Here is a 25,267-nt window from a genome sequence, read left to right on the forward strand (position 1 = left end):
ATAGAACTATGTGTGTCTATGCTGAATGTGGTTATAATGTGATTCACAATGAATTTGAAAGTCATAAACAACAAACGCACATCTCATTAATTCTTGAAAGTCCCGAGACAGAAATACTTTTCATATTCGGAGAACGAAATATTATCATGTTTGAACTAATTCTGGATTGCTCTGAAATTATTTTTCAAAATAGATTACAGGATTCGTATATTTTCACAAGTTTGCGCCAGACATTAGTGACGACTAATACTGAATATCAGATTCAAGTGTACTTGAATGAGGGGAACGAGTTATTTCCGTCCAGAATCAGCAAAAGGCTGTTTGATCAACCTGGATTCGGGTGCGTTCCATAACCTCTGTTCTAATTTAATGATCTATTAGATTTAAGTTCCTGAGGTGGTGTTCAAGGGGGCTATTCAAGTGTCTGTTATTGTGTACGTGTGAATACGGCACATCTCAGATATTTAGCCAATTACCTCTGTTTTGATAAGTCAGACTGGCGAGATTGTGTCGTGCATCCTTAGAAGAAGGACTGCAAAGTGATATAGTTTCCTGATCTATAAACGAAAAATATAAAGTAAGAGAAAATAGAATAATCAAACGTTAAAATGACTTTGCCTTCATATAGTCTGAATTTTTGTATCCTTGGTGGAAAACTCCCATAGCTGCGATAAAACCACGCAAAGGAACATAGATGAGAATCAGAAACTGTGAACGCGCATCTCATTAATCCTGAAACAAAAAACGTTTTCATATTCAAAGCTTCAGGGAACGAAATTTCCCCAAATATAAATTGGAACATGTATAATGATCCTGTCCTGTTTACATTATGGGCCGAAAAGGTTGAGCCTACACTGTATAAACTCAATAAAAAAGGTCTTAACATGGACGCTATTGAGAATGAAATTTCCACTTGGTGGAAAACGGTGGGTAGTAAGCAGAAGAAATCAAAACATGGTGAAATAATTGAGGCTTTAAACTTCATGAGTTATAAACGGCTAGATAAGTCAACAACATTTCTATCTTCGCTTATGGATATTAAATGTGAAGAAGTGCATTCTAAAAATGCAGAGGCAAAAATGTCTGAGGCAAAGATTCAAGATCTCCAAACACAGCTAGATAAATTACTAGCTGAGCAGTTAGCCCTGACTGAAAAGTGTAAAAATCACAAATACACCATTGCAGATCTTAAGACTAAACTAAATGCTAAAAAGTGCATGTCTCCCAAAATGCTCAACAGCGATGGGACTAAAAATGTGCACTTCTTAAATGACCCAGCCTGCTCTAACAATCCTGTATCTTTTCAGACAGGTGAAGCATGTGATAAAGTTTTGAACAGAGTGCCTGTTTCAGCCTTTAAGGTGATACGGCACCCAAATGGCACAGAGTCAACCATTCGGCGTCCTCTAACGGTAACTGAATGTAGCTTGTTTAAAACAGAGATCGGACCATTCCCCTTGAAAGGGCCATTCGAACCATGGTGGAGACGCATTGTTAGTCTAAAACATGCATTTCAGCTTGAACCAAAAGATATTTGGCAAATTGTTATCAGCTCAATTCCAGACGTTCTGAACTATAAGATACCACAGGCTTTGATGACAGGGAACATCGTGCAGTCAATGTATCAAGATGAGCCTGAGGATGAAATCTTTAATAGACTAAAACAATGTCTTCGCGATCTACGTGGTTGTAGTCCTGTTGGATGGGAATTGATTTTCAATCGGAAACAGAGTACTGAAGAATCGTTCGAGACGTATGCAGAAAATATGTTTGAACTGTTTGAGGAGTATTCTGGAATTGAAGGTGTCAACCACAACAATGTAACTCTCCTTGATTTACTACTTACAAATGCAGGACCGCGTGTACAGCAATCGCTCATGTATGGTGCTTCTCCAGCAAAAAATACATTCGAAGGTATTGTTAGCTGGGCAACAAGAATTGAGTCACGAAAACAGATGCATGGTGAGGTAGCTGTGTTAGAATGTCATGAAAATCCTCCATTTGCAGGAGAATTCAGAAAGCCACACAGTGAAAAACTGAGCAGACTCTGTAATTCCTGTCACAAAACAGGCCATACAGAGGAAAAGTGCTGGTCATTGGGCAGAGGCAGACCTCCACCCTATTTCAAAAAACGCAGAAAACCACACTCTGATGACACAAACCAGCGCTCTGCAAGCAACCAAAGCTCAAATGCATCCCTCAGTGAGCTAACAACTTTGGTCACTCAAGGCCTTCAGCTATTAGCGTCATTTGCTAGTCGGGTAGCAGCCCAATAGCAAATGGCTTAATAGTTTATCATCTAAATTCATTGAATCTGTCACATTTTTCCCTTAAATGTATTGAAACAAGAACGAGCAGAGACTCTTCAGAGACCAGAAACAATATAATTTCATTTATATTCTTAAATTATAATATACATTATATTGTAATCGCCAAACAGGGCATTAATTTGAAAAATATGACATTAACATTCATCCTTACAGTTCGATTTCGTTAACCTGCTACCCAGTGCCAAAAGGGCGGAGGTGTGTTTTAATTTTTTGCCTTTGAAAAACACTCCCGGAAGTGTGGCACAGGTAAGCAAATTTACAAGTAGGGTGTGAACTAAACATCAGACAGACCACAGCCTTTTGCAGGTAACTAGAGACCTGCACTAACCAAACGTGTGAACGACACCATGAACTAATTCATGCCCACAGATCTGGCTGTAATGAAAGCAACTTGTAAAACCCGAAAACTGGGATCTCTAATGCTGTGACACAGCAGACTGTGAAGGCTCGACTGCAAGAGCAGCTTTAAGGTGTCACACACTGCACCGAAAAAACAGCAATAATTCAGACCTGGTCAATGAAACTCGGTTTCATGTGACAACTGGAATTAAAATTGCAATGGACATGATAATGGAGCAAGCAAAATAATTCCACATGTCTGAATTTGAAACTGTTTGAAAACATCAGAATTAACTGTGGTTCTCTCTGCATTTGTTTCTGTCAGGTTTACTTCTGCAATTCCTCGGAGGACGGATGCCAGTACGGGCCGGACCTCACGATTGTTAGAACATAACCTTCGGGAGATGGGTGAAAAGACACTTCAAGAGGCCATTAACATCTCACAATAGCACATCACTATATAAGCATGGCCTCCCAGTATAGAACTGGAACTAAATTTACAACACAATTATCATAGATTAGATTCCACCCATCTCCTAGACATGAACACTGAACACACACCTCCATCACTACACCCTCACAGCATCATCACCTGGAATAGATCAAGTCTATCCAGACTAAATACTACACATCATGAGAAGATAAAGATGACATAGAATCCAAAAGTGTCACTTCACTAAAGATCTATTGTGCATCTTCACACTAACAGAACCGGATAGCTTCACACACATAGGATGGGAAAGCTGATCCCATGACATAGCATACGCTATTCACAACACTCTGCCAACTCATGGGAAAACACTGGAATATACATATTAATGGCTACAGTCACAAATCAATGCAATGCATCAAAAAGCAGAGGCAGACCTGCTATTAAATTTCAAAATGTTTAAACTTTCTGATTGTTATTAGGGTGGTTGGAAAGTCAGAGGGCCCCTGATTTCTCAACAAACCACTAATAACAGAAACATCAGAACTAAGTAGATCGCTTTGTGTGAACGCTTCAATCAATTACAGAATTTACAATTCAACCCTGTCATTGACTGTGACTTAGCCAACAACACACACACATACACACACACACACACACACACACACTCTCTCTCTCTCTCTCTCTTTCTCTCACACAAACTCTCACACTCTCACACACAGACACACACACACCCTAACACAAACACACACTCTCACACCTGTTGCAAGGAATGAACAATCTCCATTCTTGAATACATTTAAGCATGTTCCAAGTCACTTCTTAGATTTGCATAAGTGGCTGGCATTGGCAGATTCCTGAACAAACACTGATTATTATATACATATGCATTTATTGAATAGTATTGTTGTTATTACATGACTTCTTGATCCATAGAATCTATTTGATTGCTTTGATTACACTGACCTCTTGCTGCATTTCCTTTATATAATTCAGACCAAAAAATATATATATTTAAGAATTGGATATTTAATATGAGACATCCTTACCATTCAGGACCTTGAGAAACATATGAGACAGATGTACCATTCGCACTTGCTGACAAGAACATGGTATTTTACATTGAACATGACATGATTTTGTTTTGTTGCATTATGCGTTTCTATGCATTTCTTCACGGGTTCAAGTTCATATGTGTTCAATCGTGAAGCGGACATTTAAGATGCTTTTCAGATGTCTCACACAAGACAGTGTGAAGCCAAGGAGAGCCCCTTCACCCACTGAGGTCTGCCCAGACAACCGCACTGCTGGAGGTGACAGGATTGGTCAAGAAGGGACAGATTATCACCCTGGGGAAGGTGCCAGGGAAACGGAAGTTTCTCCATGAAGGAATGACACGTCAACTGAACAAGTCAAAAGCGTCCAGATTGACTCTATGAACTTTGCTCACATCACTGGATCACCGGAAGAAAGCCTGAACGCCTTCTTCCACCTGCTGGACTCAAGCTACATACACCTGGTGAGGCCAGGTGTTCTGCAGGTGAACAAAGCCCTCTGAGCTTCTACAGATGCTAACATTGCAAAGACAATTTTTGAGTTACACCAAGGATTACGACAAACGTCTTACTATGACCCCTTAAGTGTCTGAATGTGACCCACGGGGTCAAGGAGGGATCTGTAAGACTGGAACAACTGGTTGATGGAATCAACCTCACCACAGGTCTATAAGACAAAGGACCTTGCTTGCACATTAACATTTAAACATCTCACACACACACACACCCCGCACCCCCCTTCCTCGGAGCACCTTATCTACATTTTCTCTCTCTCTCAGTCAGTAACACTAAAAACTCACACAAGAATATATATGGTTTTAATGTGAATGTGATTAGCTTTAAGGATTGTTTAGTATCATTTTAAAGGTCTCAGGGTGACTGGAACATAATGTCTCTTTCCCAAAGAAGTAAAAAACAAAAGGTAATAAGGTTTTTAAGAGTTTAGGAATAACTGGCACACAAAGGAATGTGGTCTCCAGGCACTCCCAAAGGTGTAAATTCATGAATGCTAATTTCCACTATTCTTAGCAGATGGTCAACTTCTACCCCCAGTAATGGTGGGGGAATACAGTAAATTTCCACTAAACTCAAGTTTTACATATCAAATAAGGTCTGGCTATATAAGGAAAATGCAACGAGAGCTCAGGGCTGTTTTCTGTATTCAGATTAGCCCGTGTGGTTGAGGGTCTCGCGACTCTCAGCTCACGTAGCATTACAGTGTCGGGTAAAGGATTTTCCTCTTTGTTCTAGAACATTTGATGGTTTGCATTGATTATCTTTCAATTGATTATGGAATTGTAATAATACATTTACCTGACATAATAAATTGTTATATTTGATTATTCTAACAGACTTTGACTTTATTTTCATTGGAGTTAAAAGGAATAGTCAAACATTAACGTATATTTAATGATGCACAGATATCATTGAAAAACCTTTTCATTTTATGGAGTCAGATGAAACGAGTTAATACATAAGATAAAATGTATTGCATTTAACCAAAAATACTTTGCCACGAGAAAAGACAGTAACACGCAAAGACCTTCACCGCTAATTCGAATACCGCCATTGGATCGAGTTAGACGGCCTTACAGCGCCATAGCAACTGGACTGTTTGAGGGTGCAGGGACCAATCCCCCGGGGGAACATTGTTCCTGGACAGTCTGTCTGGGCCGTCGTTCAGACACCCTGGCGGTTCACATAGGACACTACAGACATGTTGTCCGAGCGGACTAGAACATGGTGGTCCTGTATAAACGGGAGGAAACGCTGCAGCGCATTCTCGACCGCTATCATTTCCAGACAGTTTATATGGAGGAGTTTTTCCCGGTCTGACCACAGGCCAAAGACTGATCTGCCGTCGAAGAGCGCGCCCCAACCCGTGTTGGACGCGTCTGTCGAGATGACCTTCCGGTATGAGACCGTTCCCATAACCACTCCCCGCTTTTACCAGTCGGCCGCTAACCAGGGCTGCAGAGCTGTGATACAGCTCTGAGTCACTCTGATCCGGGCACAGCCTGACTCCCAAGCTCGGTGAGACACACGAGCGGCCAGCCAGCGTTGTAGTGGGCGCATACGTAGCAAACCCAGCTGAAGTACCTCAGCAGCTGAAGCCATGTAACCCAGCATCCTCTGGAATGTTTTCAGAGGGGCGGTGCTGTCCTTCTGGAAAGATGCGGCCAGTTGCTGAACATAGCGCACGCTGAATTGAAAAGTGGGCCGTCATTGCCACTGAGTCCAGTTCTATTTCTAAAAAGGAAATTGACTGACTGGGCATTAATGAGATCTTGGTACAGTTGACCCTGAGACCCAGGCTTTCCAGGTGACTGAGGAGCACAGCTCTGTGAGACAGTATCTCTGACTCTGATTGTGCTAGAACCAGCCAATCGTCCAGATAGTTCAGAATTCGCATACCCTGATTTCTCAAGGGGGCGAGTGCCGCGTCCATGCAATTCGTGAATGTGCGGGGTACTAAGGACAGACCGAACGGCAGGACGGTGTACTGATAAACCTGACCGTCGAAGGCAAATCTCAAGAATGGCCTGTGACGGGGTATTATCTGAATCTGAAAATAGGCATCTTTCAGATCGAGAGATATAAACCAGTCTCCCGGGCGAACGTGCATGATGAGTTTTCTGGTTGTAAGCATTTTGAACGGTCTTTTCATAAGAGCTTTGTTCAAATGTCTAAGATCTAGTATGGGTCTGAGACCCCCTGTCCTTCTTGGGCATGAGAAAATAACGGCTGTAAAAGCCTGACTCGCTCAGAGAAGGCGGCACCGGTTCTATGGCCCTTTTGCACAGCAGTTTTGCTATTTCTGAGCGAAGTAGATGTGCTACTTCCGCATTCACTGTCGTCGCGGTCCGTGCTTGGAAGCGTGGGGGACGGCGAGCGAACTGTAATACATAGCCCTGCTTTATTGTGCTTAGCACCCATTCTGATACCCCTGGAATCGTTTCCCATGCTTTTATGTGCGCAGCTAGGGGCAGAATGGCCTCCAGGTTCTGATCGCCGCGCTGTGCGGGCTAGGGCTGCTCGATTATGGAAAAAATCATAATCACGATTATTTTGGTCAGTATTGAAATCATTATTATGTAACACAATTATTTCAGTTGACTTTGGGAATTTGTTGCATTTATTAAAAGATACCTTTCAACAATTCTTAAAAAAATCGAAATTTTAACATTTATTGTACTTTTTGAACTGTTAAACGGTCTGCAAACTCACAAGTGGTGAAAAAGGTGAAATGTTTACAAAGTAATTTGTTGTAGGGGGTAACCAGGGCGTTATTTACCTTTATAAAGGACAATTTATTAAACGTAACTAAATATATGTTTTATGTCAAATTCTTACATTTGATCAAATTCAGTTTTCATAAAAAGGGCTGTTATCAATCAAATTAATTTACACTGCAATATTACAGCTGTAAAAATTGTATAAGATTATTTTCTAAATAAATAATAAAATAAAAAATTAAATCAATGATACCTTTAAACAATAAATCAAAAGGTGGCGTCAAGTGACCGTCTTAATAAATGAATCGAGTCATTCATTAAAACGATTCATTCAAAATAATGAATCATTCAGTAACAAAACACAGCGCTTAGTGTTGCTTTTCTTTTGTAACTATTTTCGTCGGTGAAATAGAACAAAACCAGTCAATATTGCGTCTAAAATTTAAGTTACTACATATAAACTAGGCTACTTGTTTATTAAACTTTAAATTCAATGTAACATTTGCAATCGTGATATTATAGAACAGCCCTTTTCGGCCTATTTGTAAATAAAACTCTTTTGCCTAAGTTGGCTCGAAAGAAGAGCTGAAAACTAAATTTATGCGTTAAAAAAAAGTGTTATCTTGTTCAATTTATGGCGACAAGTTACCATTTTGGGGTGGGGGTGTTACGTCCCCCAGCTCTGGTATTTGCTGCTACACGTGCATTTGAGTGCAGTGTCTCTCCCCTTTCTTAATTGCAGATGAGCCACACCTGAGCGAAGCCTAATTTTGCGCTATATAAGGCTCGGGCTCCTTAGGCGGCGACCACTCAAGCCCGAGGCGGTCAACGGCCTGCGAGAGGAGGCGCATCAACTCAGCGTCCACTCCGGCGCGGGACCTGACGGATTCCTGGATCGAAGAGGCGGCGGAGTGCTGAGAACTTGACCATTCCTCACTATCAGAAGCCAGGATAGAACAGCTGTCAATAGCGGCGGGTCCTTCTACCTCATCATCAGACCCGGCGGCTGCGCATCGGTGAGGGGCGGCGGAGAAGGCGAGGTTCGAGGGAGGGACACCGGGGAGCGTGTCGCAGCGGCCGCAGGCTCCGGGGGTCTTTGGGAACGGCGCTTCTTCCTGCGCGGTCCCACAAAGGGCGGAGCTACAGCTTCAGCGTTGCAAGCTTCGAGTGGAGCCCGCAGGGTCGACATCGGAAGCTCTTCACAGTGCTCACATCCTCCGGTAGAGAGGGTAAGAGCAGCGTGTTCCGGACCCAGGCAGAGAGTGCATATAACGTGGCGGTCTCCGACGCTGAGCGGGGTCCTGCACGAGCCACAAGTGGAGCGAGGCATCTTGAAAAAGACGTCTCGCGCTCTTTTAGTGTAGAGTAGTAAAAAGGATACGTCGTCGGATAGCGTAGCTGGCACGGAAGGCTGAAGGTGGCGAAGATAGCCGGCTTCCTCAGGCACTGTCCTTAGCTGGCTTGTCGCTGTTTCGACAGCGGCGGCGGCTTCTCTAGATCCAGCGATGCGAAGAGCTTCGCTGAAGAGATGAAAATCAGAGAATTCAGCCTACGAACCCTGCTTATATACGCTAAGCCACACCCATATTGGCGGGCTTTGACGCTGTGCGCGAGCGCCTTCATTGGGCGTGACGTCACGTCGGGTTCAGTGATAGGCTGCTGCAGTTCCCACAGGGCAGCCTATGAGCACGCTAGACAGCCTGCTCTAGGTCTGCTAGCTGCTGCACTGCGTTGACAATGGATACAACAATTAAGGATAGTTAATTAAATTAAGAAAGTATACATTTTCGTGTTTACACATCGAGCGGCACAATGCGGAAGCCACTTGAAATAGACCCTTGCGGCCGCGTCGGCTGATCTGCTTGATCTGGCAGCATGCAATTTCAAATGTTGAAGAATCATTGTATAGAGGTAAGAAAGACGGCTCATTAACTATTAAAAACGGTCGTTCGAATGCGATGTTTACAGATGCTACGATATTTCACAGATGTCTCCGCGATGTACGTGTGCTATCTGGGTTGTGTATCTTTTCTGACGTCTTCCTACTGAAATAAACATTTAGTGCAGCAGCAGCGAGCATGAGGAGAATATGTGGAGTTCATTCAGACCTGAGAGAGTGTGTGTGAGATCTGTGAGGGAAATTGATGGGAATCGATCCCAAGTGTTGCTGTTGCCATTTTATGTTTACTGTTATATCTTTGTCGACATTTATCTTTGGCAGAATACATTTACTTATTAAAATCGATATCTATTCTAACACTTTATTGCTTCTGTATGAGTAATGAACGCGGGAAATTTCAAATCTATACATACAACGTTACATTTTCTTAATTTTTAAAAGTTTTATAATCATTGTCAGTTTACAAATCTGTAACATGTTATTGATGAAATTATTGCAATTAATATTTATTATAAAGTCGAACTATATTTAGATTAAAATATGATGTTGTTGTAGTTAATTGCCTGTAGAGTTTCATAAAGATATTTCACTTAAGATGTAAAATAAGTCTCTGATGTCCCCAGAGTAGGCTATGTAAAGTTTTAGATTGAGGTTGATAAAGATAGGTGTAAATTTATTTTGTTCTATTACTGATGATTTATCCATATTATATGTGAGAAATAATTGTATTGTCTTTCAATATAGCCCAGCTGTTTTACAGGCTTTTATCATATATCCTGACTCAAATAATCTGTTTCTCAGAATGAAACATTCAGAATAAAGTGCGATGATCTGCTGATGATCCTGAATGTCTTGTTGAATGAGTGTTGATAGTCTGAGGATCATCAATATTAACAGATCTGCTGAAAACACTCTTTATTTCATGACAATAGTTCCTGTTTTCACCTCATTTATTATGCTGATGTCTTCAGATCTCCTGTAAATTGACACTTAAAGCTCATTTCATTGGTGTCAGCAGACAGAGGGTAATTGTTGGCTACTATATGCATGTTTATTTCTGTTTGTGATTTTAACTGTTTTTCTTACCATTATTTATATTTGGAAGAATTTAAATTATTTCTTTTCTATATTTCTAGTTACCTGTATTTTTATGAAGAAGCAGAATAATGTTAGGATTAGCTATACAAATAATACAAAAAATATCAGTTACTGTACAATGAATTGATAGACAGACATACATGCTTAGAAGTGTAATTTATTATAAAACAAATTCAGTAATTTATATTTTTGATTTAGGCAGATCAGCTCCTCCCACGCTGGAATACATCATCAGTGAAGCTCCTCCCACAGCAATCACATCATCAGTGAAGCTCCTCCCACTGCAATTCTCAAATAAATGCTGTATATTTCCATCAGCTACAAGTGAAGACGAGAATGAAAGCATCAGGAAGAGCTGAAATCTGCAAAGACTGAGTTTATTAAAGAGGACAGTGAGAACACGAGTGATCCAGAACCTGCAGAATGAAACACACTGAAGATCCTGAAGAACAAAGAGGTTGGTGTTTATTCTTCATTCATTCATGATGCTGAAGAACATTCATGTTAGAAACATTCAAGCACTTCATCACATTTAGATAAACAGTTAAACTATGAAATGGCTGCACATATACAAATAGTCAGTAAAGGGAGGTTTCATATTGATTGTGAACATCAGGTCAAACTCAATTAATATTATAACCTTTTTATTTTACATTTATTTTATATATGGTTTACAAATTTGTTACGATTTTATCAGAGTTTGACCTGATATTTATATTAGTTTGATATTTATATAATTCTAAAATGTCCAAATTTACAATCTACTCCGCTTTACTGCAAACATTTGTGTTCTTTCGCACAGTGAAATTCACTTGATCTTCTGTTTTGTGTCACACATGCGTGTGAAGTCAATAGAAGGAGAAGTTTGGTGTGAACGCCCCTTAATAATTAATACGTTTTAGTAGTTTTTAACATAAGTATATATCAATCTAAAAGTTGGTGTCAAAATATGGCAGTATTTTGTATTTTAATGTTCATTTCATGTTATATAATTGTGTCATTGATCAAATAGTTCTCACTACAAAAACATGGGATTTTTGCCTATAATGTTTACAAAATATTAACTGGAAGATCAGAGTACCTCATTCATGGAAAGTTTCAGGGACGTTTAATTAATTTATAAAAATATGTAAATTATTGTAATATTTTATAGCAATTGTCCGTTACATCTGGGATAATTTTTATCTCCATTGACTCCATATTTCTCTCTTTCAATTATTTAGATTATTTCGAAAATTTGAAAATGAGTTTTTCTTTCATGTCAGACCCGATGGAAGAGAGCGAGGAGAGTGAAGAACTGAGTGAAGTGGAGGAGGAACATCATGTCCAACCTGGAAAAAAACCTTTGAGTCGCTCAAAGACTAAAAATACATTTTTAAAGAAAAGACAAGACAAGAAATCTTTCACCTGCACTCAGTGTGGAAACAGTTTCACAACCAAACATAGTCTTGAGTGTCACATGAGAATTCACACCGGAGAGAAGCCGTTCACATGTGATCAGTGTGGGAATAGTTTCAGTCAATTAGCACACCTTAATGTTCACATGAGGATCCACACCAGAGAGAAGCCGTTCTCATGCAAACAATGTGGGAATAGTTTCAGTCGTTTAGGACACCTTAAAGCTCACATGAGGATCCACACCGGAGAGAAGCCGTTCTCATGTGATCAATGTGGCAAAACATTTCCTGGGTCATCACACCTGAAGACACACCTGAGAGTTCATACGAAGGAGAAGCCACATTCATGTTCTGTGTGTGGAAAGAGTTTTTCACTGCTGCTATATTTACAGAAACATCAGAAAAGACATGCTGGTGTGAGAGAGTACATGTGCTTTGAGTGTGGGAAGACTTTTGCTACAGGGAAATGTTTAAAACAACACCAGAGAATTCACACTGGAGAAAAACCTTACAAGTGTTCACACTGCGACAAGAGATTCAGTCAGTCAGCACATATGAAATCACATGAAATTATCCACACTGGAGAAAAACCTTACAAGTGTTCACACTGTGACAAGAGATTCAGTCAGTCATCATCTCTGAAAAGACATGAGAGGATCCACAGCAGAGAGAAGCCGCACACGTGTGATCAGTGCGGGAAGAGTTTCTCTTTTAAAACTCACCTGAAGCGACACATGAAGATCCACACAGTGGAGAATCCGCTTAAACACAGTCTGAGATCACAGTAAGTAGTTCATTTTTATGTGCTGAGCAACAAAAGCTGCTTTTCCACCTTCGGAAAAGGTTCCAGTTGTGTTTCCACTTGAGTCTGGTACGGCACGGCTAAATTAGAAACTGTACAAACGTTCTCTGCCCTGAATTCTCAGCACACTTGGCTAACCGTGCCGAACCGTGATGGTAGTGTGTGTGTGTGTACTAGTTAGGGATGGGAATTGAAAACCGGTTCCACTCGAGAACCACTTCTAAGTTGAACTGAACACTTCAGAGCCAGGCGAAAGTGTAAACAAGACTTCACCATCTCCACACTAAGCGCTGTCTTGCTCTCTCTCCCTCACACATATTAACCAAAATAAATCGACACGATGTTAAAAGGTCGGAAGACCAAAGTTTCATGTGGAGCATTCGGAGATTTTGTTTTCCAGAATTACCGCTGGGTGTGAATTGTGCTAAAATAAGTTACCTTATCTTCTCTGAAAAGCGTTTCGCACATTCAGCTGACATAAAATAAAATTTAAACGATCTAGTGATGAAATGTTTTCTTTGTTGACACAAATCTTGTGGGATGTCCATGTCCTAACTGCTGGGATAATCACACAACGCACATGACTTGTCCAATTCGCGAACTAATGACTCATTTGAACCTTTAAATTTAATGAATGGTTAAAACGACTGATCTTTCCGACACTGAACTCACCAGACATCTTAATCGGTTTATAACTAATCGGTAACACTTTACAATAAGGTTCCGTTTATTACATAAAAAGTACAGTTGTGCTTACTCAAGGGTAAGCTTTAAAACAAATAAAAACACTTTTTTTTCTGAAAAAGCATATGACAATTTTCCACACAGTGCTTTCAGGAATCGATAAGAGAATCGTTAAAGAATCAGACCAATAAGCAGAATCGTCAGTGGCATTGATATTGATACAATCGTATCAATTCCCATCCCTAGTACTAGTGGTGGAAATTTTGATTCTTTCCAGAGATTCATTCATTTTCAGTTCATTCACCAAAATGAAAAGAAGAGGTGAAATGCAGGAAGTCCTTCAATAACGAAGATGAACTGAAAGAGCACCAGAAAATTCACACTGGAAAAACACATGGAGCTAAAGTTCAGGAGCTGAAGAAGAGGCCATAACACTTTTAAGAGAGACTTGAATCTGATATTAATTCTTAACTCGTTCTTCATTGTTTTTCATCAGAACATGTAGTTTCTCTCCCACTTCTACTCTTCCATGCAAATGCAAGATATACTTTCATGTATCTTTGAAACTGGACACTTTACTTCTCTTCTTCTTTTGAGATGCTTTGGCTCTTGTAAGTCAGTAAAGAGAGAGATCTGTCTCATTCACTTTTAGTTTTACTCAATGTTTGTATTTGCTTTATATAATTATTGATTAAACTCTTTACTCATTTTATCAGCATCTCATTGTTATTGTCTTTTTTAAAATTTCTGCTGATTCTGCTTGAATTAGGAATAATTTTAGTTCTGAAAGTCATGAAGTGTCCGGATATGATTGCTTTTAAAACTTTCCATGTTTTACATTTCTAATATCCAGTATCATATATACATTTCAAAGCTTGTTCTAGTCAGTTTGATGTTTCATTCACACCATGAGGCTTCATGAAGTCAGAACAATTACTGTGAACTTAAAAAAAAAAAAACCCCACAGCTGTGTCCCAATGTGAAGGTTGCATCCTTCGAAGGACACACCATGTAGCCTATGTAGGATTTCCTAATTGCGCAACCAGGTGTTCCCGATCACCGCTCCTTGCGCCAAGCAACGGTACGAGAGGACAGCTGCCATCCTGATAGTTCATTTGATATAATTGAGTGAACAGCTATGGAGTCAGAAATGGCTTTTAGCAATGTTCAGGGAAGAAGGACCGGCAAATAATCCAAAAATACTTTATTTAAAATAAAACAAACAAACCAAAAATACCGCCGGCAGCCCCTTACGGACGACTGCTGGATACCGAAAATAAACATAAAAGGTTGCGCCAGCAGCCCCTCGCGGGCGACTGCTGGCTACCCAAAATAAAATACAAATACAAAAACCAAACACAACTAAAACACAGGCCTGTTCCTCTCTCGATCATCAACGTCGTCGCTTCTCCTTTATGCTTCCGCTCCTCTGTGAGAGATGCGAGACCGGTGTGCTTCATAGGTGTTGCTCATAAGCAATCAAACCACCGGCCTTGCGCCATTCTCTCACGTCCCTCGGCCGCCCTCTTCGCCACATGGCTATTTTCATTTTCATTTTTATGTTTTATATTTTCCTGGAGGACATGGTGAGAATGTTTCAGCCCCAGCGCCGCTGGGTCATGTATTTGCGGCTTAGCCAAGACTAGAGCTGGTTTGCTGCATCCCAATTCAGAGGCTGCGTCCTGAATTGCCGGATTACACTTTAAACTGTAAATGTTTGTAATCTGTTCTTTACACATTTTATTTAACAATTACACATGTCTGTCAAGCAAAGGCTTTGACAAATATATTTTTTGTTCAAAAACTGTTCACTATTGTTGTGTGATGTGTGATTTTCAGGAATAAATGCCAAAAATCGAATTTCCATTTTTTAAATTCTCTAGTTTATTGTACATTTTCACTCATACTTCCTTTATAAACATATTACATTTGTGCCTATGTTATCTTAGGGTTTTATGCATCCATAGATACCAAACACATAGTGTTCCATCTCCATTACATATAGTTTATAACCCCAAATGTAAAAATAGAGAAAACGGACCAAAAAGAGCTTAGTCCCTAGAGGGTTAAAAAACCGGGGGCTGATTCAAGCAACTTTGATAATTTTCGCCCCATCTCAACTCTTCCTTTCCTTTCTAAAATTTTGGAAAGGTGTGTTGCAGCTCAAGTCCAGAATCATCTGTCTCACAATGGCCTGTACGAGCAATTTCAATCTGGGTCTCGACCTTACCATAGTGTTGATACTGCTCTAGTTAAGATCTCCAATGACCTATTGTTAGCTGCTGACTCTGGACTTTTATCTATTCTAATTGTACTCTAACTGCAGCATTTGATACTATATCACACAGCATTGTGTTGCACAGATTGGAGACTATTGGAATTATTGGTACCCCTTTGACTTGGTTTCAATCATACTTTACGGGCCGTACTCAATTTGTACAGTTGAAGCAGTTCTGCTCAAAGACTTCATATGTCAATACAGGTGTCCTGCAGGGCTCAGTATTGGGTCCTCTTTTATTTATCATTTATCTTTTACCCCTTGGTAATATTTTTAGGAAATTTGGCATTCAATTCCACCTATATGCCGACGACACCCAACTTTATTTGTCCTCTAAACCTTCTGCTAATTTTCCTCCATCTGTCCTCTCAGACTGTTTGGCAGAGATTAAAGAGTGGTTTACTTTAAATTTTCTTAAACTTAAAACCAGTAAAACAGAAATTCTTCTAGGTGGCTTAAAAAACAATCTGTCGAAATCTACATGCTCATCTGTGAAAATTGACGATTTACCGGTCTCTATATCTAAACAAGTTAAAAGTCTGGGAGTCATTTTGGACAGTAATCTTTAATTTGAAGCACATATAAACAGTCTCGGCCGCTCTGCTTTTTTTCATATATGCAATATCAATCGACTTTGTCCATCTCTCTCAGTAAAGAGCATAGCAATTCTAGTCCATGCTCTAGTTATGTCCCGTATTGATTTTTGCAACAGTCTTTTTTATGGATTGCCTTCTAAGGTACTCAATAAACTCCAATTAGTACAGAACTCGCCTGCCCGAATCATCAGCAGAACTCCTCTCGATAGAGTTAACAGTCCCATGGGAGGATGTGGTAGATGAGGCATATGAGAGGAAGAAACTGCGGTATGCTCATCTGGCCACTGAAGCAGAACAGCGAGGATGGAGAGTCCAGGTTTATCCAGTGGAAGTGGGTTGTCGAGGTTTTGTGGCACACTCTACAACCCGGCAGTAACTGGCTGTTGTTGAGACGGAAAGATTCTAGCTGGCTGTGTACAGGCCGCCATGCTACGGGTTCGTAGAATTCTTGAAAACTTGAAGAGTCTGTTGGTATATTTGTATAGGTTGTATAGTATTTACAGTCATTACGTTCCTGTGTATATTCCATGAATGACAGGTGGATGGGCAGATATTGTGTTTTGCGGTAGGTGGTATGCCATACGGAACCGTTGCCACTGAAACTGCATATTAACGAACCAGTGGGGCTCGACAGCCTTAGTCAAACGGGTTGGCGCGTATGGTTGGGTTACGGAGAGATTGTGAGATTGTGGTTAGGTCTCAGCAGCAGGAGGGATGTAGAGGTCAGTAAGCTGGGCTGAGTTGAGTGGGGGACGGAGGGGGGTGACTCTGGGACACCAGAGTCACTGTCGAGCCCTCTTGAGGTGTCGTGGGCAAGTCGACGAAACACTGAGGACGGAAGGTGCCCACTTGAAGACCCTAGAGATGTCCCCTTCTCAGCTCAATCCAGACGGTTGTCATGGGGGGACCGCACTGTGGTTGCAGCCGCTGTGTGTGCTGACGTGTGTTAACATTAGACAGAAGGAGATTTACATCACCATATGGAAAGAAGCGTAAATGGATGGAGAAGCATAGGTTACTGTAAAGCTACGTCTTATTTGGTGCTTATCTTGGCAAAAGCCGAGTACAAATCAGCATGAAGTTTTAACATCTACTCTCGTGTAATGGAAATCTAGCTCAACACGTTACTCCCGTACTACAACACTTGCACTGGCTCCCGGTAAAATATCGTATTAATTTTAAAATTCTTCTTACTTTCAAAGCACTCAATAACCTTGCCCCTTCATATTTATTGGACCTTCTTCATATTTATACTCCCTCTCGGATTTTAAGAATGTCTTGCCCTCTTGAGGCAGGGATGAACACTTTCATCCTTGTAACAGGGTAACTGTTACAATGGCACACACTGCGTTCCTAATTGCATTTTATTGGAAACCTAAACAAACAGCACAGCGACAGAGTTTGTGTGGAGTAGCGTTTACTGTTAACGGATCTGAGGTCATTTTAACGTAATCTGCATGCATGTAAACAATCAAAGCGTTGTTGTGGCGAGAGGGGAAAAAAGAGTCCATATTTATTTAACTGAATCACAGCCTTTGTGATTTCACAATAGCACTATACTATATTATGATTGTAAATGGTTTTAATAAACGCGTAGCCTTACCGGAAGAATCCGTTATGGATTTCAGAACATGGATTCTTCCATTCATTACCCTTCCGATATTTTGGCGGTTACTCGACACAGGTAAATTGCAATCGAGGATTTTTAAAAATCAAATACTCCACTTTAATCGAGGAATCGTGACAGCCCTAGTCTGCTATCAGACCAGCTCTTCTCTTCCATGGAGATGAAAAAGCCATCTAAAGCACACAGATTTTAGAAACACAAACACTTTTTAAAACAGCAAGGATATAGACAATTAGGAAAAATAAACTCCTGATACTGAAATGGATTCGTATTAACCTGATTCATTCACACAGCACGATGGATCGGCGACAGGGGGTTTCACACTACATGACTTTCAAGAGGAAGAATGGCCGACAACTTCTGTCTGGCCCGCAAAGTACGTTTCACAACCAAACACACGCGAGAAGTGATAAGGAAATAACGCAAAATCTTGCGTGAGACTGAAATTGTTATTAAAAAAATGATAGCCTGCTAGAAGCTTGCGATCCAAATAATCTGTCCGCTGATTTGCAGCGAAAAGGTGAAAAAGAAAAACACAGATGTGCAGTAGGAAATGTCTGGGGAGACGCAGGGAGCAAGGATTGTGTGTTCTGCAAAAAGAGTGGGGGGTAAATAAATGATTTTGCAATGTACTGCTGTTGCTGCTGGTCAAGCAAATGTTTGTGCTGTTTATGTTTGATATAATTGTAAATATATCTATTAAAATACTGATATTGTGGTCTATAACTCCTCCCTGAACTTCGCGCTGTCCTGTTTCTTGCTTTCTCATTGGCTGCAGGTCATCTGCGATGTAGTTTCCAGTCAGAACACTTTCACACAGCAGGATTTTGAATCACCGACAGGTCCAGATATTTAGCATGCCAAATATCTCACGGGCATCGGCGATTCTCTCAGATCGCGTCTTTGATCATTCACACTGCGTGATTGTCACTCACGTGAAAGAGCACCAATTTGCCTATGATTTCGGGCATTTTTCGGCGATCTCCCAAAACCCATCGGCATGCGAAAATCTGGGCTAAAGTCGTTCAGTGTGAACTCGGCATTAGTCACAGTCAAATCACTCCATCTCCACCAGTGTTGCCAGATTGGAAATGCCCAATGCAAAAGTATTGTACAAGAATTTCAAAATGATCGTATTTGGTAGAAAATCATCGTACACAAGTCAAACATACAGAATACAGCTATTTATTGACCAACAACTTTTTGACATGACATGAAAATGACTTTTTTGCTAAAATATCAACCTCAGCTTGGAAAAAACTGACCTAAGCGGAAGGAAAGTTTCTTTTTTTTTCTTTTACTTTTTTCTTCTTCTTGCAAAACATACCGAGATGCCATGTTAATAACTTTGTATACAATGTACAAAAAGAACATTAACTTGTGCTCATGAGAGTCCTTCTCCACGATGATTGGCCGAGAAGACATAACGTGAGATGAAAGACATGCGTATCACCACGTTCAGGTTCTTCTCACGGTAGACGTAGAATCCACAGCTAGATCAATGAGTATAGAAGCCCTATGATTACAACCACCATCATTTGAAGTGTCACACAATTCTGAAATTATCGTACATTATGGGATTTTTTTCATTATTGAAATTATTGATCAAAATTATTGTTCAAATACGATAATTATTGTACGTCTGGCTACACTGATCTCCACTTAGCTGGTGTGTGGTGATGGTTTTAATAACCATGAGTCTCGGGATGGTTTGTCTTCTTCTGTTGATTATCATCATAATCCAGTATTTCATGATCACAGCAGAGAGAGAGATGAGATGAGTTTACAGGAACAGCTGAAGAGTTTGACCAAACTAAATACTGCATATGTGTTTTCTCCACTGCATGGACCTTCATGTGTCGCTTCAGGTCACTTTTAATAGAGAAACTCTTCCCACACTGATCACAGGTGTGCGGCTTCTCTCCAGTGTGGATCCTCTCATGTGTTTTCAGAGATGAAGACTGACTGAATCTCTTCTCGCAGTGTGAGCACTTGTAAGGTTTTTCTCCAGTGTGAATTCTCTGGTGCCGTTTTAAATCGATCCCTGTAGTAAAAGTCTTCTCACACTCAAAGCACATGTACTCTCTCACACCAGTATGAATTTTCTCATGTCTATGTAAAGTTGGCAGCCATGAAAAACCCTTTCCACACACAGAACATGAATGTGGCTTCTCCTTCATATGAACTGTCAGGTGTCTCTTCAGGTCTGATGCCCTAATAAATGTTTTGCCACATTGATCACATGTGAACGGCTTCTCTCCGGTGTGAACTCTCCAATGCGCATCAAGATTAGGTTTGTGTGTGAAACTCTTCCCGCATTGATCACATGTGAGCAGTTTATCTCCTGTGTGAGCTCTCATGTGAATCTGAAGACTTTGTTTGTATGGGAATATCTTTCCACACTGATCACATTTGTGTGTTTTTTCTCCAGTGTGGATTTTCATGTGCTGTCTAAGATTTGGTTTTTGTGTGAAACTCTTCCCGCACTGATTACATGAGAACGGCTTCTCTCCGGTGTGAACTCTCATGTGAACTTTAAGACTACATTTGGATGTGAAACTCTTCCCACACTGAGTGCAGGTGAAAGATTTCTTGGCTCGTCTTTTCTTTAAAAATTTCTGTTTAGTCTTTGAGCGACTCAAAGGTTTTTCTCCAGGTTGGACATGATGTTCCTCATGATGTTCTTCTCTCTCCTCCTTCACTTCACTCAGTTCCCTTTCGAGGGAACTCGCGATGCGTCACTTGACGCTTTGGGAACGCCCCCAGCGTGCATGCGTCTGAGCATCAATGTCAACTAGTCCAATGGAAAGAATGAGCGTCACGGGCGGGTGACGTCATGACCAGGAAGGGATAAAGGCTCACCCGGTGAAACGCGGCATTAGCTTCTGTGTCTCAGCAAGCGATCTGTGTCATTTTGTCTCTGTCTATTTACTGTTGTCTGTTGCGGAAAAGGATGGAAACTAAGCAAGTGTACAAACTGTGTGTTTCTCCCTGCCCGCGTTATTTAACGGGTGGGGACACACACGAGCTTTGTGTCGTTTGTTTGGGAGTGGAGCATGCGGTCTCAGCCTTCGAGGGGGCTGAGTGCCAGCACTGTGAGATGTTACCGCTTCGCATGCTCCGCTCTCGCCTGTCACTCTTTGATAAAGTGAGTGGGCAGGCTCGCGATCCACAGGGATCAGGACCCGCGTCTGCTGAGGCGGCGCGGAGAATGCATTCCTGGGGATCGCAAAAGGATCTTTCGGAGGGGTTGGAGACGGGTCCGAGGGCTCTTTCTCCTTCCTTACCCGAGAGATCCAGTGCTCTCTCCCCGGTGTCGGAAGCACGCTCTGCGGTTTCTTTCGCCCGGGGAGAGAGCCCTCCACTACTTTGTTGCTCTTCCTCCGAGGAGGTTGATGTGATGAGTGTGGAGAGTGTAAGCACACACATGGGGGAAAGGGATTCACAATTTATTTCCCCAGCATATGATGAGCTGGTGGATGTTATGTCGCGGGCTGTAGAGAAATTAAATATTGAATGGCCATCTGAGAATAAGGGCGCTCGTCCTAAAAGCAAATTAGATGAGCGCTTTTTATCTTCAACCACATTATCTCCACCACGAGGGCTTCCATTTTTTCCCGATTTACACAATGAGATTTCAAAATCGTGGAATAAACCATACTCATCACGTCTTTTCAGCCCTCATGTTAACACTTATTCGAGAATAAGAGGGCTGAAAGAGTATGGTTATGAGGCGATGCCCCAGGCGGAAGAGAATTTAGCCAGTTATCTTTCCCCTGGTCCCGCATCGTCTCTGAAAGCCTCGGCTTTGCCCACTAGACCGCTTAAAGCCACTTCGGTGTTAGTGGGCAAAGCTTATACGGCAGCAGGTCAAGCTGGAGCATGTCTGCATACTATGGCAGTGCTCCAGGCTTATCAAGCTGACCTGCTGGGGGATCTGGATAGTAGTGAGGGAGTCAGTCATGACGAGATTCGTGAACTTCGTCGGGCTACCGATCTTTCTCTCAGGGCTACTAAGGAGACCGCCAGAGCAATTGGGCGGTCTATGGCAGCCTTGGTAGCTACTGAGAGACATTTATGGTTGAATCTGTCTGAAATCAAAGAAAAAGATCGAGCTTTTTTATTAGATGCTCCGCTTGAACCTTCTGGTCTCTTCGGCGACGCAGTCCACGCGGTCGTCGAGAGATTTCAGGAGTCAAAAAAACAAGCGGACGTTTTTAAAAAGTTTATCCCTCGCCGGGTCCAGCCCCCTGGGGCTGCTGGGCGTGAGCAGCCCCAGCCGTCAAGCTCATCATATCGTGTGCATCAGAAAGAGAGTGTTGCGTCTCGTGCACCTCCACGTAGAGACTGGAGACAGACGCAACCCTCTCAACCGAAGTCTTCTAAGTCGAAGCCGGATCTGAGGACCGTTCTTCAGGCGAAGAAGACTTCGGTTCAAAAAAAAAAAAAGGTCCTGATGTTCACGCATCAGGCCTGTGAGGACAGCCCCGACCGAAGTGGAGCGGTGTACACCTCATTTTACGGTGCCCGTTCCATTTCGGGGTCCTCACGAGACCGTTCTGCCAACCCTGCCACCCTCGGTGCTTCAGGGCGCAGCGGTCTCCAGCGAGTCGCTGATGCTATGCTGCGGCACAGCATCGGTTTCGCGCCCTCTGAGGGGGGCCTTAGAGCGGCCAGTTCAGGTAGTTCCTGCCATTATGTTTCAGGCTCCGGAATTGGCTGTCTCGATAACACCAGAGACCAGCCTCGAGAGGCTGGTTCCCTTAGTAAATTTTCTGGCAGCGTGGAAGCTTCTGCCGAATATTTCTCATTGGGTCCTGCAGATTGTAGAGAAAGGATACAGAATCCAGTTTGGTTCTCGTCCTCCTCGTTACAACGGGGTGCTGCCCACAGTGGTGCATCCCGAGCAGGCTCTGGTAATGGAGCAAGAGGTAAAGGCCCTGTTAGCAAAGGAAGCTATAGAACAGGTGTACTCACCCGACAGAGAGTCGGGTTTTTACAGCCGTTATTTCATTGTTCCAAAAAAGGATGGGGGGTTGCGTCCCATTTTAGATCTTCGTCTGTTGAATCGTTCAGTACAGAAACTCAAGTTCAAGATGCTGACACTCAAACAGATCGCGACTCAAATCAGATCCGAGGACTGGTTTGTCACGATAGATCTGAAGGACGCCTACTTCCATATCTCCATCCTCCCTCAGCACAGGAAGTTCCTAAGGTTTTCTTTCGGGGGCAAAGAATACCAATATCGGGTTCTTCCTTTCGGTCTAGCTTTATCACCCCGCACGTTCACGAAATGCGTGGATGCAGCTCTAGCCCCTCTCAGGCTTCAGGGCATACGTATTCTGAACTACATCGACGACTGGCTGGTTCTGGCGGAATCAGAGCAGTCGGCGGTTCGGCACCGAGGTGTCGTTCTCGCTCATATGCAGATGTTGGGGTTGAGGCTCAACGCCAAGAAGAGTGTTCTTTCTCCAGTACAGAGAACCACTTTCCTTGGTGTGGTATGGGATTCAGTGACGATGCGGGCCACTCTATCGCCCGTTCGTGTAGCTGCTATCCTGACAGCCACCAAAGAGCTAAAGCTAGGCCAGTCACGCACTGTGAAACAGTTCGAGAGACTGTTGGGTCTCTTGGCGGCAGCGTCCAACGTGATTCCTTTTGGCCTGCTGTACATGAGACCTTTACAGTGGTGGCTAAGGACCAGAGGGTTCTCCCCGAGGGGAAACCCACTTCGTATGATCAAGGTCACGCGGCGGTGCCTTCGTGCCTTAATTATATGGAGGAAACATTGGTTCTTAACCCAGGGTCCGGTATTGGGAGCTCTTTGCCATCGTGTTACGATCTCGACAGATGCTTCCCTCACCGGCTGGGGAGCGGTAATGGAAGGCCGCTCGGTTCAGGGTCTGTGGAAAAGTCATCATCTTTCGTGGCACATCAATTGCCTGGAGATGATGGCTGTCTTCAATGCGTTGAGACAGTTTCTCCCAGACCTGAGGGGCCATCATGTGCTTGTACGAACAGACAACACATCAGTGGTCTCTTATCTGAACCGTCAGGGGGGTCTGCGGTCGCGTCCGCTCTGCAAACTGGCGCACCAGATCCTCCTGTGGTCTCTGGGGAAGGTACTCTCCCTGAGGGCAGTGTATATTCCTGGGGACCAGAATGTGGGGGCAGACATCCTGTCGAGGCAGGAGCTGAGGCCAGGGGACTGGAGACTCCACCCCGAGGCGGTGGAGAAAATTTGGGAGTTTTACGGCCAAGCAGAGGTGGATCTGTTTGCGTCTCAGCACACGACGCACTGTCCACTTTGGTTCTCCCTTACTCACCCAGCCCCCCTGGGGCTGGATGCTATGGTGCAGACGTGGCCGAGGCTACGTCTGTACGCATTTCCCCCTGTTGCTCTGCTCCCAGGAGTTCTGGAACGAGTCCGCCAGTACGGAATAAGCCTACTGCTTGTAGCACCACGCTGGCCGAGTCGGATCTGGTTTGCGGACCTGATCCATCTCTTAGACGGTCCTCCCTTGGAGATCCCGATCAGGAGAGACCTTCTGTCTCAGGCCGGGGGCACAATATTTCACCCTCGGCCAGAGATTTGGAACCTGTGGGTTTGGCCTCTGAGGGGGCCCAACTCATAGAGAGTGGTCTCTCAGCTGAGGCTGCTGAGACCATCCTAAGCTCCAGAGCTCCAGCTACTAGGAAACTATATGCGCTGAAATGGAAAGTTTTTTCTGTATGGTGTCACCGACATCAGTGGGATCCGGTTAACTGTTCTGTGAACACAGTACTCGAGTTCTTGCAGGAGCGCTTTACGTCAGGTTTATGTCCTTCCACACTTAAGGTTTACGTGGCGGCCATTGCGGCTTACCACGCCCTGGTTGGGGGTACATCGTTGGGTCGAGACCCCCTGATTACACGTTTCCTTCGTGGCACACTGAGGCTGAGGCCTGCAACTCGCACTAGGGTGCCAGCTTGGGATTTGGCATTAGTACTAGAAGGCCTGTCTAGGGCTCCATTCGAGCCCTTAGATTCGGTTTCAGAGAAATTTCTTACCCTTAAGACTATCTTTCTGCTAGCTATTTCGTCCCTTAAGAGAGTTGGAGACCTTCAGGCCCTTTCGGTTTCCCCCACTTGCCTTGAGTTTGCACCGGGGATGGTCAAGGCATTCTTATATCCAAAACAGGGATACGTCCCTAAGGTGCCGACCTTGATTCCGAGGCCTATCGTGCTGCAGGCTTTCTGTCCTCCTCCTTTTACATCTGCGGACCAGGAAAGGCTGAACCTCTTGTGTCCAGTGCGAGCACTGGATACTTATGTTCATCGGACATCTTCTATGAGGAAGTCCGACCAGTTATTTATTTGCTTTGGATCACCTAAGAAGGGTCTTCCTGCTTCTAAACAGACGGTTAGCAAGTGGATAGTCGAGGCTATTTCACTTGCATACGAGTACTCTGACCATCCGTGTCCCTTGGTGGTCAGAGCTCACTCAACGAGGGGT

The 25,267-nt window shown here is 42.8% G+C and overlaps 1 protein-coding gene and 1 pseudogene across 4 annotated transcripts in view; both read right to left on the minus strand.

The window, feature by feature from the left end:
- Nucleotides 1-21,457, minus strand: part of LOC143714380 (uncharacterized) — a 42,935-nt pseudogene extending 21,478 nt beyond the window's left edge.
- LOC143714414 (uncharacterized) overlaps nucleotides 1-25,267 on the minus strand; it is a 1,189,624-nt gene that overhangs the window by 1,002,047 nt on the left and 162,310 nt on the right. The window lies entirely within an intron of this gene.

The sequence above is a fragment of the Siphateles boraxobius genome, unplaced genomic scaffold (assembly GCF_051911475.1).
Source record: "Siphateles boraxobius isolate OS27281-9 unplaced genomic scaffold, OSU_SipBor_1 54, whole genome shotgun sequence".
Lineage (NCBI taxonomy): Eukaryota > Metazoa > Chordata > Actinopteri > Cypriniformes > Leuciscidae > Siphateles > Siphateles boraxobius.